At 35.1% G+C, this 13,389-nt stretch overlaps 1 long non-coding RNA gene across 4 annotated transcripts; it reads right to left on the reverse strand.

The window, feature by feature from the left end:
- Positions 1-440: 440 nt before the first annotated feature.
- Positions 441-11,449, reverse strand: LOC127422514 (uncharacterized). 4 transcript variants are annotated; one of them, XR_007894190.1, is made up of 8 exons: positions 11,155-11,448; positions 5,943-8,371; positions 4,995-5,835; positions 2,908-3,009; positions 2,079-2,143; positions 1,611-1,783; positions 1,368-1,473; positions 442-1,272 (listed from the first exon to the last, which is right to left on the reverse strand). It is a non-coding gene; the product is annotated as an uncharacterized LOC127422514 (long non-coding RNA). The 4 variants fall into 4 exon arrangements; XR_007894192.1 differs by having other exon boundaries at positions 441-1,272; positions 2,069-2,143; positions 4,995-8,371; positions 11,155-11,449; XR_007894191.1 differs by having other exon boundaries at positions 4,995-8,336; positions 11,155-11,449.
- Positions 11,450-13,389: the final 1,940 nt, after the last annotated feature.

A 13,389-nucleotide genomic window follows, 5' to 3' on the forward strand; every position in this document is an offset into this window, starting at 1 on the left:
GAGGGTGAATTTTTTGCTGTTGTCAGATTTGTACCTAATATACCAAAGCATGAGTCAAAATCAGTCAAAAAATAATAATTTGTCCTGGTCCTATTTTACTTCAAAATCAAAAGAAACAAATAAGAAATTATATTTACCATTTAGAAAATAAAGCTTATTTTAGGGCCATTAAGATTTTTACATTTGTGACATTATTTTCATGACATTTATCCACAATTTACCCCAAAATTCTCATTACCACAACATGAAAAATGACATATTATTTAAATTTTAAAGTATTTATACATCATAAAAGTACTCCCCAGGTTCTTAAATGCAAAAACAACCTTAATTGTCCTAAATGTGGGTTTGACTTTCTTTATGCAAAATATAATATTTCTTTTTTTTTTTTCCTTCTTTTTTTTTTTTTTTTTTTTTTTTTATTGATTTGGGGTTAATATGGTCTGCCATATTTGTGTCAGTCTCAAAATAAAATATTTTGGCTGACTTTGGCTGAAATGTTGCCAAAGCATGTATGCAACCACTTCAAACAATAAGAAAAACACAGTGAGTTCACCATAACTTGTTTTCATCACTTTTAATAGTCATTGGTATACCTCATCCCTCAAGGTTAATTTTTTTTTTAAAGGGTTTAAAAGGCAGAAATATGAAGCTTGTAATTTTATAAAAGCACTTACATTAATTTTTCTGTTAAAATCATTTTTAAATTTTTACAGTCATTTTGGGGTCTGTTAACATTACATCATCATGACAACAAATTTGTAAAATTAGCTATAACTTTACACAGAAAAGGTTAGTAGGCGACTTTATCACACTAAAATGTTGTTAACACACATATTGTTTACATGTTGTGGCTATACTTCTGAAACAATGAGTATTTTAACGTTTATGGTTTGGCCCCATTGACTTCCATTTTAAGTGCCTCACTGTAACCCAGACTTTTTAATCTTTTTTAAGAAAAGGAGGGGCAAGTCAAAATTAGATTTTGTGGTAATCAGTATTATGCCAAAAATTCTGTCGGATGAGCCTAACTTGTATTGAACCCAGAATATTCTTTTAAGGCTGATGGGCTTTATCATTACACATTATATGAGAAGCTTCTGTTTCATGAACTTGTAAATGATTTTCAGAGCAAGAAAAAACAAGACTAAACAAAACGTAACTTTAAAAATGTAGTGAGTGTTCAACGTCATCCAAGGTGTACTATGGAGCTGCAGAACTGAAGCACAACACCTTATTCACAGTGGGAGTACTCAGTCTCTGACTCATCACCTGAAGAAAAATGTTTACATCCAGAAATGAGCTTAATAATAATTGATACTCACTTCATGATGCCATCATAGAAATAAAAGCATATCAAATCTTACATGTTTGGTAGTAATCATAGACTTTGATCACAGCTGGCTTGAGATTCTTCACTGGAACAACCTGCTCCAGTTGCATCAGGTAATTCAAAGGAATGTTTTTTGGAACCTGCAGTAAACAAAAGTATACTCTAATTAGATAATGACATTTTGGAAGATGGAATATAATAAAATGTGAATTTATCTTCCTACATTTCATACAGTATATATACACTCATGTCATGCTCATGAATGTTGTTCTCTCACCTCTTTCAAATAAATTATGACATGATCATCTTTAGAATAAACTCGCTCCACAAAATACGCATTCGAATGTTGTCGAGATTGAAGCTGTGATTGGTCACGTGCCCAACAGGATAGTATACAGATTTATAGATAATATCCGGTCATAGCTGCACCATCTTGGATTCAATGTGACTCTGGACAATTCCATGGAGAAAACCAGGGTTAAGGGCATTGCTTAATGGGGGCAGTTAATGGATCATCCCTTGTAGGGTTTGAACATGCAACCATTCGAATAACATCCCAGGTCCATAACCACTAGGCTACACCTTAAATTTGCTGTGTTAAGACCAATATCTATAACTTTATTTAAACTTGAAAGGCAATGATATAAAAGAACTGAAATTACTGTTCCTCCTTAAAAATGCATGTGATGTGTAAATGTAGAACCTACTGAAGTTTGTGGTTAATTATTCACATACTCAAACGCACCAATGATGTATCTGCTGTGAATGTCCACAATGACCATGTTAGTTCTTGCTTGTGGACCATCATATCTGGAAAAGACAAAAAAAATTAAACCAGTTGGATAATTGGTTATTTGTCTATTAATACCAACAATACAAGTAAGTGAGTGCAAAATAAATACAATTAAAATGGCAAATCCAGAGTTTATCTCACTTATAATTGTTATAATGTGAAAACAATTTATTAACAGTAACTACTGAAAACTATCACTCGAGCTCATTTTGTATTCTTGCATTTTGAGACACTTTAGTTATTCAGAGTTACTTGTTAGACAAACTAAAGACATAAATTCATATTTGTTCTTACTTGACTGAGAAAGTCAAAAATAGGCTTTGTCCAAAAGATTTTTTGCAATCTCCCTCACTCTTAGCTTTAACGCTCAAAGATTTAACTTCAGTTGGGGTGGGTATATTTCTTCCAAGGAACACAAAAGGAAATGTTAGGCAGAATGTTAAGGACTGAGGCCACACCCACACTAAGTTTGAAGTTTGAAACCTCAATTTCCAGTCCCTAGCATCATCATTTTCCAAAGTATGCGAGGATGGAGAGAGTTCTAGTGTGGATGAGAGGCATAAGCGTAGGGAAATGAAGGAATTTTCAAACAAAAACGTATTAGTGTGGACATGACCGGTCTTAAAAAAAGAGAAGCATTCTTTAGAATGTCTCCTCATGTTCCATGGAAGACAAAAAGTCATATAGGTTTGGAATGGCATGATGGTATGTAAATGATGAAAGAATTTTCATTTTTGGATGAACTATCCCTTAAACTTCCATTGTATGAACAGTTTGTTACCTTCAAGCTTTTATAAGCATGGTCTGTTGGCAGAGCTCGGCGGGGTCTAATTTCAAGGCATTCCTGTGCATCTTCAATGCCATCAGGACAACCCGATACTGACTGCAATGGCAATGTAATGTAAGATAAAAAAAAAAAACTGTATCACTGATTAAACATTAAATTCTACAGACTTCTCATTATATTAGTCTGGTGTCAAACTGCAGCGCTAGTATCGCTGCAGTCTGGATGTTTGTTTGTTTTTCTTCGTAGGAGGACCTGGGTGTAACCGCCTTTGCCTTTAAAACAGCACCAATTCTCCTAGGTACTCCTGGACACAGTTTTTCTTGGTTGTTGGCAGATAGGATGTTCCAAGCTTCTTGGAGAATTCACCACAGTTCTTCTATATATTTAGGCTGTCTCTATCTGTTTAGGCTGTGAAACATCTTATGTCCCTAAGACTTTTGCACAGTACTGTGTGTATATATATATATATATATTACATATGTTTAAAATTATGTACACTCATACTAGTCATTTTAGTCTAGAGAAAAAGGTGCTTTATTAAACATGGTGCTGGGCACACATTTATGAGCACCGCCATGTTGAGATCACATGACCAGTCAAATATTAGTCGCATTATCTTCATAATCCTCTTTAATTGGACGTTTGTTTTTATAACCATTTATTCAAGATTTGAAACTTTATTCATATTGCTGTCGTTTTATAAAAGCTATAAGTTTCTCAGCTTTATGTTGCTCTTTTAATCGTGTCGCTAGCCTTGAATGGACTTACGGGTCAATTTTACTAGTTTGAACTTTTAACCCTCCTGCGTTCTGAATCTACATACATCGTTTGCATTCACGGGTCAATTTTGACCCGGTGGAATTCAAGCATTCATAACCCGATGGTTTTCATCTAAAACTATATTGTAAACCATAAATAAGTTCTTAACTGTTCAAACATGTAAAAACTTTGATATTTTTGGCATGTTAACTGACAAATTTAAAAGTTATTAATTAATATGCTATTAAATAATGAAATGTAGAAATTCTTTGACATTTAAAAATATACATTTACTACAGCAAAACCACTGTGATACATGTGTAGACATCTTTTTTATCTAAATATAACATGATATAAAATGTATATTAACATCTAATGTGAGAATTACTAGTAATTTGAATGAATTTCCTATTACTCTTAACTGCTCAGTGCAACTTGGTGGTCAAAAGTTATGAAAGCAACATATTGTTTTTTCAACTAATCTTCATCAAAACAACTGTACAACTCAAGTATAAAACATTAATACATCTTCACTATGTTTTTAAGCATAATCTATTCTATTTACTTGCATGAACTTTCGAATGTTGATGTGTGAGTATGCTGCAAGCTGGTTCGGCATCAGATGGGTGCAGAATAAAATGTGGACAATTTCCTCTTTCAAGCCCTATTTAGACTAATGTGTGCAAGAAATTTTGCTCTTGCCAAATCCCTTTTAGACAGTAGTACCACTGATTTAGTTTTTTTGTTATGTTTGTTAAATCTGTCATGTCTGTTTTATACAGGAATGTTTGTGTCTGCGTGTGAAGGTATGTGTATGTGTATACTTTAATATTACTTATAATAATAGATACAAATGTATATAAAGGTTGATTTCCTCGCAGTGATTTGGTCACGGTAAAGATCGGGGGTTGAGAGAAAGATTTGATCTGGGTAAAATTAGCCATAGCTTTATTATAGTAATAATGTAGTAACCATGTTTTTTGACAGAAGCCATACTTTTAATGCAATTAACCATGGTGTTGCTACAGTAACCATGTTTAATTCTGAGGTTGCTATAATATTACTACAAAGTACTATGGTGATAGTATGGTTACTGTAGTAAATGTTTTGTAAGGTAAGGTTAGGGATAGGTTTAAGGGGTTGGTGTAGGGTGTCTGTGGGACTCTAAATAAACACAATAAACATGCTGCAGTGATGCCCTTATACTGTATGTCAGTATTTAATTAGGGGTGCAGATAGTATCTAACACTATTTGCACATACTACTTGCAGTTTATATTATTTAACATTGTGATTTATTTTATATAAATTTTACATTTTCACCTTGTCAGTATTTAGACGACTTCCTGACTCCAGGATCAGTACACTCTGATCCATAGCACTGAGGCCACACAGTGAACCAGATTCAGCTGAGAGCTGCAAAGTATTTTCTTCACCTGGAACTGCTTTAGCTGGAGAAAATTGCAGGAACACCTGTAACAACAACATCATGTAAGATAGTTCACTGTATGATGTTACATTCTATTCCTGTTATAAAATTGGAGACATTCGATTAAAATAAAAAGCAATAAGCCATAAGATGGCATGCATTAAAATAATTTTACCATGTTCTTAGGCACGACACAAAGAGTCTAAAGCCTGAGGTAAAATTACTGTAATGCACAGTAATTATACAAACCAGTGACTTATTGCTTTTGTGACTTAAACTGCAATATATAATACATCAATATTTAGTAAAGAGTTGAATTTGTTTTAGACAATAATCGGAATAAACATTTCTTCCACGAAGTAATTTAGTGCATTAGTCTAACGGTAGGCTGTTTGCAGTTGCAGGTGTGCATTTACTGTCATGTTCCAATGGCTTTGTATATGGCTCATCCAATCAGAATTCATAGTTTTATAACAATGTATATAAAGGCAGCAGTACCTAACCAAATCCAAAACTTTATACTTTGCTTTTCAAACACTTTGCAGTCTTGAAAACTGTGCTACCAGCAACTACTTTCTTAGAGGGCAGAACACAATATGCCAGAATCTGCACTGCTGGAGCAAGATCAACATTAACATAGAGTTTGAATGAGATTGTGCCACTTGCTAATCCATTAGAAGTCTTCACTTCAGCTTTCTCATATCCATGATGAACTATCACGCCTCTGGACAAGACCTAAGAAAAACAGATGACACACTGCAAACAAACTGACCAATGCTGACTATTAATACTTTTAAAACAATTACACTACAGTATTGACTGCTGTCGTATTTTGTACTCACCATAAAGACGATGTCAGTGATGATGTCATCTAGTGTCCTCTCAACATAACAATACTTAATGATGACTAGAAACTCAGTCTCACACTTTAATGGTTCCTCAAGATGTTCGATAGTCAGTTCACTTAATGCTGAGGTATGTGACTGGTTGTCAACCAGTGTCATGATCGCCAGGCAGATCATTTTGAGGGGCTGGAGGTTGGCTGGAGCATCCTCCTTTCAGAAGTGGTGCTCGGAGATGGGAAGGATGGCGGCCTTTGAGGAAGTGACATTCAGAGGATTGGGGAGGTATAAAGTGTTCGTGGAGAAATGGGGCGGGTATTTGTCATTTGTGGATGTGTCATTGTTGTTGTGTGTTTTTTTATTTATTTATTTTTTGTGTGTGTGTGTGTGTGTGTGTGCATGTGTGTCTATGTCATTTAAGACCACTGTTATGTTGCTGGGGTTAGGGTGGGATTGGGAGAGGGAGAGGGAGGAGTAATAGTTGGGGTTAAGTTTTATTCTATGTATATATGTTTTGTTCTATGAGGTACATTTATGTGAATCATTAAAAAATTGTTAATCAAAAAAAAAAAAAAAACTATGCTACCTCATCTGTCAGCATGATGTCGGTGAACACGTTCAGTCTCTTTGTACGTTACGTCATTGTTTTGGATGCTCTCTTGCTCGTCCCTATGGAGTGTGTGCACAAGCACGAGCACAAACAACAGGTAGCTGAGTGCAGTTCACTTAACGGCCACAGGTGTCATTAATAACAAGGGTTTCTGAATCTTACATACTGCACCTTTTAAGTTGTCCGCATTTATATCCACATCAGCGATTAAAGTTATTAACTGGTTAAGACTTTATTCTGAAAAAAGTTAAAATGCTCCATAAAGGTTTAAATGCTCCATAGAGTATTTATCTATTAGGAATATCCCTCCTTATGTAAAACAAAGAAACTGAAACATGCTTCTCTTCTTCTTCTTTAAACTGTGCTAAATTTGAAAATGTTAAGTGTTCTTGAACTCTGGTAAGGCGCTATATAAATTTATTATTATTATTTAACTAAATAATGGTGTCCTATCGTAAAAATTCCTGATAGATTTACGGGACTTTCACCAGATTGTAGTCTATATTGATTTTATTTTAATTTCCTTTAATGTTTGAATTTGTATGTATGTATTATTCACTGCAAAATGTGTGCTTGACATTTCACATCTTGCTTGCCACCTCTTGCCACCAGAATAATGTTGTTATACATGCAAAAACAAAGGAAAATTCTGTTTCATGCAGATATTAATATCTGAAATACCAGGAAAAAACACAAAATATTCCAGTTAATGTAGCCTACAAGTTCAGCTTCATCTGGTAAGAAAAAAAAAAAGAATAAAATAATATTTGTTAAATAATAATTGTATAATAATAATAATTATTATTATTATTATTATTATTATTATTATTATTATTAGGTTATTATTATGAAAAAGCATATACAAGGCATATTTTATTAATAGAATCTATAAATGTAAGACTTTAAAAAGTGTGTTTCATTTAGTTTTGAAACACTTCCGTTTTAAGCCCCGCCCACACCCGTTTCTGTCCGAATACAGAGACAGATACAGATAATTTTGTCATATGAACAGATACAGATACAAATACAGATCATGGCTTTGCTGCACACCCCTAATACAGACTGTAGGTGCAGGGAAACTCCGGTTTAGATGTAGTTGAGTGTTCTGGTTCATTTAATTTGGGAGTAAATAAAGTGGAATTTAAAAAGCTGCTTCAAACACAGATTTGAGAATTCAAATAAAAAAATGTAAAAAAAATTTATTGAGTTTTATGTTTGTTTTTTATTACTGTTATTACAAATGATATTTAATACGCTTGTACATGTTCAAATAAAATAAAAACAACAACCATGAGCCCTAAATTGTCAGGTGTGGATGAAGGGATGAGTACTCAATGCAGAGTAAAACAAAAAGGCTTTATTGGGGAGGTAAAATGCACAGTTTCAGGGGGGTGGAGAACTGGCTGGCGGAAGACAGGGGAAGCGTGGAAAGATGGCTGAATCAGGAAACATCAATGATGAGGCAGGCAGGCCAGTCTGTTGATGGGTGGTGAGCCAGCAGGCATAGGTGAGTTCACTGGCAGCAGGGCAGCCAGGAATCAACAGGCAGAGAAGCAACGGGAAGCTTTAGATTTACTCACGTAACCCCGGTTCTCTGATAACAAGAGAGAGGTATCCAACTATGGGGAATCGCCTCCGGCTTGACCAATCTTGGAAGCACCAATAACTCCATGTCTGTCAGTTGACAGACCAATCACAGATGTAATAAGGGAGTCCCACCTCCCTCAAATAAGTCACTGCCATAGGTCCCTTCTTCATTCTCTGCATATCTCTTCTCTGTTCAACTGCAAGGAGGGAAGTGTGGTGAGATACCTCACACCTGTTATCAGAGAACCAGGGTTACATGAGTGACCTAAAGTTCTAACATTTGTTGGGTATCTCACTATGGGATATATTCAAAACCCCCTAATTGCAGATATGCTGTCCGAAGTTGACTGATCAACAAATTTGCAGTGTCCAATATACCAGAAAACCCAATCAATTGTTAAAGAATGGATGGGGGAAACAAAGAACATACTTGTGATTTCATTATGTTGTTGTTTTGTTTGTTTATTTATTGTATTTTTGTTTGGTTTATACATCGGCAGATTGACCATCTACACCAAGGACTAAATGAGACAATGACAGCTCCGTAACATCCAGTCTATAAAATCGGACAAAAGTGTCAGGTGATGCCCAATGTCCGCTGCACAAATGTCCTGGACTGAAACGCCCCTAAACAGCGGCCACGAGGTTGCCATGCCTCTGACGGATAGAGCCCTCAAGCCCTCCAGAGGTCACAACCCCAGGCTACTTTAACTTAATATAATAGCCTCCACTACCCAATTAAGCAAGTGCTGTCATGATATTGGTCTGCCTTTATGAGAATCAGCCCACAAAACAAAAAGCTGATTACTTCTCCTTAATGCTTTTGTTCTTTCCACATACAAACGCAGAGTATGAACTGAACACAAACAGTGAAGCCACTCATCCTTCAACGAGAAAAAAAGGTGGTGGGTGAAAAGCCAGCAACTTCACCAGCTTACAGTTTAGTTGCTCACCTTAGGCACAAAGGCTGGACATATCTTAAGAGCCACTCTCGACAAATTCACAGCAAAACACATACAAGAGTGATGAACCAACAAAGCATGGAGTTCATTATTATGCTTTGCAGCCTTTAATGCCAATAACAAAGCTGCCTTTAACAAAACAAACTTTAATTCTATACATTCAACTGGCTCAAAGGGAGACTGAGAAAGCGTGTTTACGACCATGGACAGACCCATGAAAAAACTAGAGGATTTGACACCATGTTCAAATCACGAGCACCCACCATAAACCTCCAAACAAGCAGGTGCTGACCTATTGTATTTGAGTCAACTCCAACATGACAAGCCGATATGGCTGCGAAGTAAATCTTGATGGTAGAAAAGGCTCTGCCTTTATCCAAAAGTTCCTAAGGAAACACAAGACTTCTGCCACGAACCTAAAAATGGAACAATGTGTCTGTGTGCAAAGTACCACTGCTCAAACACACCTCATTTTTGATTGTAAACAAAGCGCATTGAGGCCACCCTCGCATGAATTGTTTCAGTCACCCTCGGGGGTAAACCCTTGACACTCAAATTTAGCCAGGCCAGTCCCATAAAGCAACTTGACATTTCCCCCTGCAGATTTGTTCCCTTGCAAGCCCTGCTGAGGATTGCTTCCAATGGTCTTCACGGGGATGAAAACAAGAATAGCAGTACCTATGTCAGGGAATTATATTAGGGAGGTGGGACTCCCTTATCACTGCAATCCCAAGGGGATTCCCATAGTGAGATACCAAATTAATGTTAGAAAAGTACTAAAAGACAGATCCACCTAGGCTGGTTAGAGCAGAAGCCTCACAGAGAAAACATGGTCTAGGATAATGAGGACTTATTTTATTTTATTTTTATTGTAAACCACCGGGTAACTTATGTACGTTTTTTTTAGCCTACATCTCTGGCATTTTTGAAAGACAATTCTGTTAAATTTATGACTCAAAATTATTATTGATGTTTTTGCGGATAAAGAAGAGCTCAGTGTAATTTTCTTTGGTTGGTATTTAAAGATTTCAGACTGATTGCAAACCAACCTGGCTGCCACTCAAGCAAATATCTTTTTTTTTTCTTCTGTGGCAGCTGCTGCGAGACGTACATGGATGCATCGGACATTGTGTGGTTTCCCGCAAATTAACTCGAAAATCTTGTCCATGATGACATGGCCCTAATATTATCAGTGGGCTTTTCCAGTGTTTTTGGATGTAGCATTTGCAGTCAAATCGTGAGACATAACTTCTCAGCGAGTGCTAATTACTACTGTGTTGACTCATTTGTATGTATTTTCCCAAATCAATTGGCAGATAAAGAAAAAAGATTCAGAAATAAATCTCAGTAAAGACTATTATTTCTTTAGATAGGGATATTTTTAAATATAACTAAATTAAATTGAATTGACAAATTGAAAATGAAGTAGAAATAAAAACTAAATTAAAATATTGAAACATAACCCTTGTTGTAATGACTAACGCAGCTTTCACTTTCTTTAGTCTATGTTTGAGTGGAGGGGGGAAGCAACAAATAATTGAAATGTCAACAGAATGCAATAATAATTGTGTTGAAGGACAGTTTTGTCTTCATACACCTAAAGCGTAGGCTTTCATTCTGAAACCACTTTGAAGTCTGTTCAGCAGGATACTAATCATAAAATGTATGCCTATATATGAAATGCAACAGAGGAGTTTTTATTACATTTATATTGACAAACGGTTTTTCTTAGTTGTGAAGTTTAAAATAAGCTTAAAATATTGATGTTGAGTTTAAAGTTACAATTTTAATTCAGATTCATGAACAGATTCATTCGGACTCGGCCTGTTATGGCCTCTGTCTTGAATCGGACTCGGCCCCTTTTGGACTCGGACTCATCTCGGACTTGATTGTTTAAAGACTCGGACTCAAAACTAATACTACTTGATTCAAAAGCAATAAAGATTTCTATGTTTCAAGATATTCTGGAGTGTTTCTCATGTTGCTTTGTATAGTCATATAAAATAGTATGCAGATGACTAAACACTACGAGATAAGACAGAAAATTACTTACGGCCCTGAGGTTCGTCCATGTACAGAAAGGAATAGGAAGGAGACTAGAAAGAACCATTTCCAATTACAAAGCTCATTGAAATCCATGATAAAGGCTGATCATGCAGAACACACTATGAACACGACATTGACTGTGTATTTTAAAAGGAATCTCATCCCAAAATTGAGATAAGATTTGTACACCATCAAATTAATGATTAATATTTTTGTCCCTCCATTTTGCTTGATCCTAGTACTGCAAATTCAAATAACTGCTCACTGTGTCCTTCCTTTGGGAAATTGCCTGAAGGTTCTATATAAGACATTTTTTAGCTCGTCCTCTCTAAACCATGCACAGTATGAATTATCTGAATCCTGAAATAAAATTGAATTACTAACACTTGTCATCCATATAACTATATACTAATTCAGATTGAAAGCTGATACCTATTTGTTTAGCATGTCAAATCTTAAGAGCATCAAGACATCATATAAAAGTTAAACATACAGTAGAAATATACATCAAATATTACATTATATCCATATGTATATTCTCATTATATTTTCCCTCAACAATGCACATGTTGCAGCAAAGAAAAACATGTGGTCACTCACCTGTTTGCCCTGTTTACACTGCTGCTAACTTACACCCACTTATCTGTGTGAGAGGGAGCTAAATCAGCATTTGAAATCAATCAGACAAGTGTTTCTCAACAGTTTAGTTCAGAATGTCATGAAAAAGTTAATAAATGTTTAGTAATTTTTTTCAGCATTTTACATCTCAATACTAAGTAATGAAAATCTTACGATTTTTTATAAATTATATATATATATATATATATATATATATATATATACTGTATATATATAATTTATATATATATATATATATATATATATATATATATATATATATATATATATATATATATATATATATATTTGTAATATGTCCTTTTTGGGATGAGGTATTATGAACTTGAAAAATAAGAACCTGGATGAGAACTTAAAATTGAATACAAATTTGAAGAGCAATGAATCAATGAAGGCGAATTATATACGCTTAATTACACGCATCTAGAAACAAATGCAGTCAAATGTGGCCTATCAGTGTGAAGGATGAGCTTGCATTTTTCTGGAAGTAGCTCAATCTGCTTCGACTTGTGCAATATGGTGGTATTTATTCTTCAGTTCCATCAACTTTGAAAACCCTGCTTTGCACAAATATGTGGAGGCACAAGGCAGAAGCAAAGTTATAGCTGCGCCATAAAGCTGAGGATACTCGCCCATTACTGCTGTCACTCATTAATTTGACAAGTTGTTCTTCCATGTTCAAAGTAAGATCTTTTGCTGTGCAAATGAATGGATCACGAACCCACAAAAAGGAACTGTAGTCTTCTAAGAAATAGGAGCTGAACTATTGTTTCAGTACATTTACTGTAACTGTTCTAATAGTGCAGGTGTGACAGGAGAGTTACCTACAGTCCCGATTATTTCCTTGGTGAAATCTGAAAAGCATGGGAACATGTAAAAAAAAAAAAAAAAAAATTATCAGACGATCACACCAGAGGTCTAATTTTTGAAAGCACTAATTTTGTCAGCAAGAAGCAAAAGGTTTGCATCTCGACACTGCAAGGACATGTTAAGGGTATTAAGCCTGTCAAATATATTAACTAGTTATGGCACAAAGACTGGCCACTGGGTGTCGTCAAAGTGCTTTGCAATTGCCTTTAATTAAAAACGATTTCACCTCTTCGCGAAGTTCATAAAGACTGTATGATTCTCTCTCTTGAGAACCAGCGGATGTCTGTGTGCAGGAGAAGCTGCTCATGTTCAGACTCCATTTCCTGGCACATTAACCCTTGAATGAATGGTAATTTTCCCAAACACTCTTACATATTCGGGTCTTTAGAGACCTGGCACTTATATCTTTCAAAAATGGATGTACAAAGTGCCCAGATAGTGTAAAATTTTAATAATATTTTCAAGACAATTAAAAAACAATAAAATAAAATATATTTTGATGTTTTCTTTTTCATAAATTAAAGAGATAATGCAACAAATCAGGACAAATCAAGAAGAGGATTCATTATTTTCACACTGAAATTTCATTAGATGTAACTGTCTGTCAAAAACATATTGAGCTACACATAATCTACACATGTGAAATGTATGTGTAGCGTATGTGTATCTTATGTGTATTTTCTCAGGCACTTGTTGAGTCTAATTAGATGCACAGCTTAAATTATTTCAGTAG

This window comes from Myxocyprinus asiaticus, chromosome 31, assembly GCF_019703515.2.
Source record: "Myxocyprinus asiaticus isolate MX2 ecotype Aquarium Trade chromosome 31, UBuf_Myxa_2, whole genome shotgun sequence".
Classification (NCBI taxonomy): Eukaryota; Metazoa; Chordata; class Actinopteri; order Cypriniformes; family Catostomidae; genus Myxocyprinus; species Myxocyprinus asiaticus.